This window comes from Schistocerca piceifrons, unplaced genomic scaffold (assembly GCF_021461385.2).
Source record: "Schistocerca piceifrons isolate TAMUIC-IGC-003096 unplaced genomic scaffold, iqSchPice1.1 HiC_scaffold_954, whole genome shotgun sequence".
NCBI classification, from domain to species: Eukaryota; Metazoa; Arthropoda; class Insecta; order Orthoptera; family Acrididae; genus Schistocerca; species Schistocerca piceifrons.
In genome coordinates this window covers 650001-657500 of record NW_025729228.1, presented here as the reverse complement: position 1 = coordinate 657500, position 7500 = coordinate 650001, and the positions used below count along the sequence as shown (strand labels likewise).

General features: G+C 56.4%; 2 non-coding genes and 1 pseudogene across 2 annotated transcripts; all 3 read right to left on the bottom strand.

The window, feature by feature from the left end:
- Positions 1-1178, bottom strand: part of LOC124773697 — a 4222-nt pseudogene extending 3044 nt beyond the window's left edge.
- Positions 1179-1366: 188 nt separating this feature from the next.
- LOC124773416 lies at positions 1367-1521 on the bottom strand. The gene has a single exon (XR_007014663.1). It is a non-coding gene; the product is annotated as a 5.8S ribosomal RNA (ribosomal RNA).
- Positions 1522-1873: 352 nt separating this feature from the next.
- On the bottom strand, positions 1874-3782 carry LOC124773538. The gene has a single exon (XR_007014782.1). It is a non-coding gene; the product is annotated as a small subunit ribosomal RNA (ribosomal RNA).
- Between the last annotated feature and the right edge of the window lie 3718 nt (positions 3783-7500).

The window sequence follows — 7500 nt, the reverse complement described above, 5'->3', positions numbered from 1 at the left end:
TTCCCCTGACTTCGTCCTGGCCAGGCATAGTTCACCATCTTTCGGGTCCCAACGTGTACGCTCTAGGTGCGCCTCACCTCGCAATGAGGACGAGACGCCCCGGGAGTGCGGAGGCCGCCGCCCCGTGAAGGGCGGGGAAGCCCCATCCTCCCTCGGCCCGCGCAAGGCGAGACCTTCACTTTCATTACGCCTTTAGGTTTCGTACAGCCCAATGACTCGCGCACATGTTAGACTCCTTGGTCCGTGTTTCAAGACGGGTCGTGAAATTGTCCAAAGCTGAAGCGCCGCTGACGGGAGCGATTATTCCGCCCGAGAGCATCCCGAGCCAACAGCGGCGCGGGTCCGGGGCCGGGCCAGGTAGGTCCGTCATCCGGGAAGAACCGCGCGCGCTTGCCGGGAGCCCGAGCGCCCAAAGGGGCGAATCGACTCCTCCAGATATACCGCCGGGCAGCCAGCCAGGACACCGGGGCTCTGCCCAACAGACGCGAACCGAGGCCCGCGGAAGGACAGGCTGCGCACCCGGGCCGTAGGCCGGCACCCAGCGGGTCGCGACGTCCTACTAGGGGAGAAGTGCGGCCCACCGCACACCGGAACGGCCCCACCCCGCGGCGAGTGGAAAGGCAACCGGACACGACCCCGCCGCGGATTGCTCCGCGCGGGCGGCCGGCCCCATCTGCCGAGGGCGGAGGCCAGTGGCCGGATGGGCGTGAATCTCACCCGTTCGACCTTTCGGACTTCTCACGTTTACCCCAGAACGGTTTCACGTACTTTTGAACTCTCTCTTCAAAGTTCTTTTCAACTTTCCCTCACGGTACTTGTTCGCTATCGGTCTCGTGGTCATATTTAGTCTCAGATGGAGTTTACCACCCACTTGGAGCTGCACTCTCAAGCAACCCGACTCGAAGGAGAGGTCCCGCCGACGCTCGCACCGGCCGCTACGGGCCTGGCACCCTCTACGGGCCGTGGCCTCATTCAAGTTGGACTTGGGCTCGGCGCGAGGCGTCGGGGTAGTGGACCCTCCCAAACACCACATGCCACGACAGGCGGCAGCCTGCGGGGTTCGGTGCTGGACTCTTCCCTGTTCGCTCGCCGCTACTGGGGGAATCCTTGTTAGTTTCTTTTCCTCCGCTTAGTAATATGCTTAAATTCAGCGGGTAGTCTCGCCTGCTCTGAGGTCGTTGTACGAGGTGTCGCACGCCACACCGCCAGCCGGCTGTGCACGCTACCGAGAAAGTACCGGTATGCGAACCGCCAGGCGACGGGCGCGCATCGCACGTTTGAGGAGACGCGGCCGGCCCCACAGGCGGCCGCGACACTCCCAGGTCTGCGAAGCGGGGCAAACGCCGCGCGCTTCAGTATACGTAGCCGACCCTCAGCCAGACGTGGCCCGGGAACGGAATCCATGGACCGCAATGTGCGTTCGAAACGTCGATGTTCATGTGTCCTGCAGTTCACATGTCGACGCGCAATTTGCTGCGTTCTTCATCGACCCACGAGCCGAGTGATCCACCGTCCTGGGTGATCTTTTCTCAAGTTTCCGCCGTCTCTTTCGAGACGGTCGCATAGGCGGGAGTGAGGCGTGTGGCGGCCCCTGTTCCAGCGTTCTGTGTCCAACGGCCTCACGGCCGACGGGCGTCGTACGGCTCCACACCGGAGCGGACAGGCACTCGGGCGAAAGTCATTCAAAACCGGCGCCAGGCGCCAGGTGCCGCAGGCCAGCCGCTCCAGCGCTTCAGCGCTCGTACCACACAACATTGCCGCTAGTTTTGAGAGGCACGCGTGGTTCCGCACGCGGCGCACGGCTACGGCGAGCCGTACAGGTAGCGTGTTGCGCGACACGACACGCACATCGAAAGACATGCAGTCTAGTCGGTAATGATCCTTCCGCAGGTTCACCTACGGAAACCTTGTTACGACTTTTACTTCCTCTAAATGATCAAGTTTGGTCATCTTTCCGGTAGCATCGGCAACGACAGAGTCAATGCCGCGTACCAGTCCGAAGACCTCACTAAATCATTCAATCGGTAGTAGCGACGGGCGGTGTGTACAAAGGGCAGGGACGTAATCAACGCGAGCTTATGACTCGCGCTTACTGGGAATTCCTCGTTCATGGGGAACAATTGCAAGCCCCAATCCCTAGCACGAAGGAGGTTCAGCGGGTTACCCCGACCTTTCGGCCTAGGAAGACACGCTGATTCCTTCAGTGTAGCGCGCGTGCGGCCCAGAACATCTAAGGGCATCACAGACCTGTTATTGCTCAATCTCGTGCGGCTAGAAGCCGCCTGTCCCTCTAAGAAGAAAAGTAATCGCTGACAGCACGAAGGATGTCACGCGACTAGTTAGCAGGCTAGAGTCTCGTTCGTTATCGGAATTAACCAGACAAATCGCTCCACCAACTAAGAACGGCCATGCACCACCACCCACCGAATCAAGAAAGAGCTATCAATCTGTCAATCCTTCCGGTGTCCGGGCCTGGTGAGGTTTCCCGTGTTGAGTCAAATTAAGCCGCAGGCTCCACTCCTGGTGGTGCCCTTCCGTCAATTCCTTTAAGTTTCAGCTTTGCAACCATACTTCCCCCGGAACCCAAAAGCTTTGGTTTCCCGGAGGCTGCCCGCCGAGTCATCGGAGGAACTGCGGCGGATCGCTGGCTGGCATCGTTTATGGTTAGAACTAGGGCGGTATCTGATCGCCTTCGAACCTCTAACTTTCGTTCTTGATTAATGAAAACATACTTGGCAAATGCTTTCGCTTCTGTTCGTCTTGCGACGATCCAAGAATTTCACCTCTAACGTCGCAATACGAATGCCCCCGCCTGTCCCTATTAATCATTACCTCGGGTTCCGAAAACCAACAAAATAGAACCGAGGTCCTATTCCATTATTCCATGCACACAGTATTCAGGCGGGCTTGCCTGCTTTAAGCACTCTAATTTGTTCAAAGTAAACGTGCCGGCCCACCGAGACACTCAATAAAGAGCACCCTGGTAGGATTTCAACGGGGTCCGCCTCGGGACGCACGAGCACGCACGGGGCGGTCGCACGCCTTCGGCTCGCCCCACCGGCAGGACGTCCCACGATACATGCCAGTTAAACACCGACGGGCGGTGAACCAACAGCGTGGGACACAAATCCAACTACGAGCTTTTTAACCGCAACAACTTTAATATACGCTATTGGAGCTGGAATTACCGCGGCTGCTGGCACCAGACTTGCCCTCCAATAGATACTCGTTAAAGGATTTAAAGTGTACTCATTCCGATTACGGGGCCTCGGATGAGTCCCGTATCGTTATTTTTCGTCACTACCTCCCCGTGCCGGGAGTGGGTAATTTGCGCGCCTGCTGCCTTCCTTGGATGTGGTAGCCGTTTCTCAGGCTCCCTCTCCGGAATCGAACCCTGATTCCCCGTTACCCGTTACAACCATGGTAGGCGCAGAACCTACCATCGACAGTTGATAAGGCAGACATTTGAAAGATGCGTCGCCGGTACGAGGACCGTGCGATCAGCCCAAAGTTATTCAGAGTCACCAAGGCAAACGGACCGGACGAGCCGACCGATTGGTTTTGATCTAATAAAAGCGTCCCTTCCATCTCTGGTCGGGACTCTGTTTGCATGTATTAGCTCTAGAATTACCACAGTTATCCAAGTAACGTGGGTACGATCTAAGGAACCATAACTGATTTAATGAGCCATTCGCGGTTTCACCTTAATGCGGCTTGTACTGAGACATGCATGGCTTAATCTTTGAGACAAGCATATGACTACTGGCAGGATCAACCAGGGAGCTGCGTCAACTAGAGCTGAGCAGCCGGCCGCCCGGGAGTGTGTCCCGGGGGCCCGCGCGAACACGCAAGCGTTCGCTCAATCATTCTGCAAACAGGAGGAGGCTGAGCTCCCCTGCACAATACACCTCGAAACCCTCTCAGGTCCCGGCGGCGCGCAGCGCCGTCCCAAGTACTTGGTCGGGTTCGAGAGAGGCGCAATCGCCCGGAGTTAGGCGAGTAGACGCTTTCGGTGCGACCACCCGTGCTCCCAACTGAGCTTGCCGCTGCCGACAGAGGCCCGGGAGCGTGCTGTCGTGGCATTGCCGGCGGGAGACAACACGCGCCACCTACGGTGACCGGCAGCTCCAACGCCAGCGCCACAGAAGGACAAAAGCCCCACTTGGGTGCCGAAGCGAACTCTCCCAGCACAGCGCACGCGCCAACACATCCGCACAGCTGCGATACAAACCACCAGCGAGAACCGCTGGGGCGACCGAGCAGCAGACGGCGTCGCGGCGCCGAGCGCCGGGCGGCGGCGCATCCTCAACGCACACAGTCCTCAATCGGACCAGCACACTGAAGATGTCCACCGCGCTTCGCACCGGGCCCGCGAGGACCTACTTTGGCCGCACGGCGCCGCGCGCAGGGTGCGCCGGCGCGCAGCTGCGACGCCTGCCGCGTCCGTCGGCCGGCGCGCCTGCCACTGGCCGCCCCCACCAGCCGGCTGTAGCGCGTGCGCCCACGCACCGCGCGGCCAGCACGCCGGGAGGCGCCCCCTCACCGGCCGGGGACGGTCCCACCCAGCCACCGCCGCGTATCGCTTCACACCCAGATGCCGTTCAGTTTCATCGGCATGGTGGGTATCGCTGGAACAACCGGTTAGTACCTCAACCTATCGTCGCCATCACCGATTCACCCCTAGCGAGAACAACCGCACCACAACGGGTTACCATTTCTTCATTTGCGTAACTTCACCAGAAAACGTAGGCGTCCATCGCCATTAGCAACTTCAACGATTATTGCATGCCTGTGTCAGGTGTCACGCCACACTACGTCTGCCCACATACACGCAACAAAATGTGCACGCCTAGACAATACGTGGAAGGTGGCCCCCGTACGTATGCGATGTCCATTGCTCGAACGACTGTCAACCGGCCTCTGTAGCATGTCGCAGATATGGAACGCGGTGCACCATGCTATCACGGTGTTTGAGGAGAGACGACTAGGCCCGAATACATCAACAGACAGCTCATGCTGATCGCCATCCACGGCGTCCGTTCCTCCCACACGTCTCTATGGCGTACCACACTGCAATCCAGCTCTCATAGGGAGACGACACGTAGCTGCGTGCACAATATTTGCACTGTATGGTCCGCCGTTTTTGGGCGCAGTCGTTGTACGGTCACACATGTGCCACGATGTATCATTCAGTACATAAGGACGAATGTGCAGTACAGATTGTGGTTTATGCGTACGACATCAGCGGACAGTTGACACAGGCCGCACCACAACGTAGCCTGAGTACGTCGCATGCGAAGGGCATTGAACATGCAAACTTCTCACCAACCAGCTTGCGAAGGCAGGGGGCAAGGTGGGGACGTGGGGAGGGGTGGGGCGGGGGGCGGCATGTACGTCCTGCTGCCATCCACATTACAGTGTACAGCAGGAGCATGTGGAAAGTCAGCAAGACTTGCAAGGTGTTTAACATGAAGCGATACACAGGGGAGCGGGCAGTGCGAGTAGCGAACTATATTGCGAGGGTTGCGGGTGGGCAACACTACACTAATTGAACGAGTCGTATAACAATTACAGAGCAGGTTTAGGCGACAACGTGGGTTACGTTAGCGGACAACGTGGGTTACGTTAGCGGACAACGTGGGTTACGTTAGCGGACAACGTGGGTTACGTTAGCGGACAACGTGGGTTAGGTTAAGGCACAACGTGGGTTACGTTAAGGCACAACGTGGGTTACGTTAAGGCACAACGTGGGTTACGTTAAGGCACAACGTGGGTTACGTTAAGGCACAACGTGGGTTACGTTAAGGCACAACGTGGGTTACGTTAAGGCACAACGTGGGTTACGTTAAGGCACAACGTGGGTTACGTTAAGGCACAACGTGGGTTACGTTAAGGCACAACGTGGGTTAGGTTAGGGGACAACGTGGGTTAGGTTAGGGGACAACGTGGGTTAGGTTAGGGGACAACGTGGGTTAGGTTAGGGGACAACGTGGGTTAGGTTAGGGGACAACGTGGGTTAGGTTAGGGGACAACGTGGGTTAGGTTAGGGGACAACGTGGGTTAGGTTAGGGGACAACGTGGGTTAGGTTAGGGGACAACGTGGGTTAGGTTAGGGGACAACGTGGGTTAGGTTAGGGGACAACGTGGGTTAGGTTAGGGGACAACGTGGGTTAGGTTAGGGGACAACGTGGGTTAGGTTAGGGGACAACGTGGGTTAGGTTAGGGGACAACGTGGGTTAGGTTAGGGGACAACATGGGTTAGGTTAGGGGACAACATGGGTTAGGTTAGGGGACAACATGGGTTAGGTTAGGGGACAACATGGGTTAGGTTAGGGGACAACATGGGTTAGGTTAGGGGACAACATGGGTTAGGTTAGGGGACAACATGGGTTAGGTTAGGGTACAACATGGGTTAGGTTAAGACACAACATAGGTTAGGTTAAGACACAACATAGGTTAGGTTAAGGCACAACATAGGTTAGGTTAAGGCACAACATAGGTTAGGTTAAGGCACAACATAGGTTAGGTTAAGGCACAACATAGGTTAGGTTAAGGCACAACATAGGTTAGGTTAAGGCACAACATAGGTTAGGTTAAGGTACAACATAGGTTAGGTTAGGTTACACGTTGTTGTAAGGAAAGGTGTAGGGGGGGGGGGGGGGGCGGGGGCGGGGGCGGCAGGTTCGTTGATAGTGATTATAGTAAGTGAATGCTTGTGACATGATGAGATTTGTCACGTCAGGATGCACCTTTGGCTTATTAGAGGCGGCGCTCCAATTCTATGCTTGTGTCAGACCTGTGTCTTTGACTCATGTCATTGTTTGTGCGCTGTGACAGGAGGTACTATTGTGATGTTGGGTGCACCGTTGTATAGGACATGTGTGGGTGTTGGTGCCTTATCTGCGCAATGGTGGATGTCGAAAGGGTGGGATATTCTATTTTCCGCATGGACCTCCTGGTCTGGTTGTGATAGTGTGGATTGTGTAATGTGGCGGAGAGGATGCACTGGATGTTGTTCCATGCTGGTGCTTACGTATTGTATGTGCGCCTGTTAGAAGCAGAGAGTGGTGCGTGATCAGAGTGTCTGGCTGACGTGTGGTTCCCATTGTGGGCAGACTCTTTCAGCATGTATACGGACAGTTGTATATATTTTCTGTAGTTTGATGGCTCTGCATTGATTACTAATCAGCGCCGTGTGTACGGGTAATCTGGTTCCAGTCCAAAATGTTCCATCTGTGTACATTAGTGACAAAGACTCCCCCATGCAGTGGGGCTCGGTCTGTTATAACTCTTCCGCGTAATATATTTGCGCCACGTTTTTGCGACTGCGAGTGCGAGTGCGAGTGCGAGTGCAACGCGCATGGGGACCGACATGCTGATGGCTCGGTATCGGACGCCGTACAGTGAGCAACGCGATCGCGTCTCTCGCTCGTCAGTGGTACAGGTCGCGGCCCATGTATACGGACAGCGGGAATGTCGCATATTGGAAATAACTCTTCA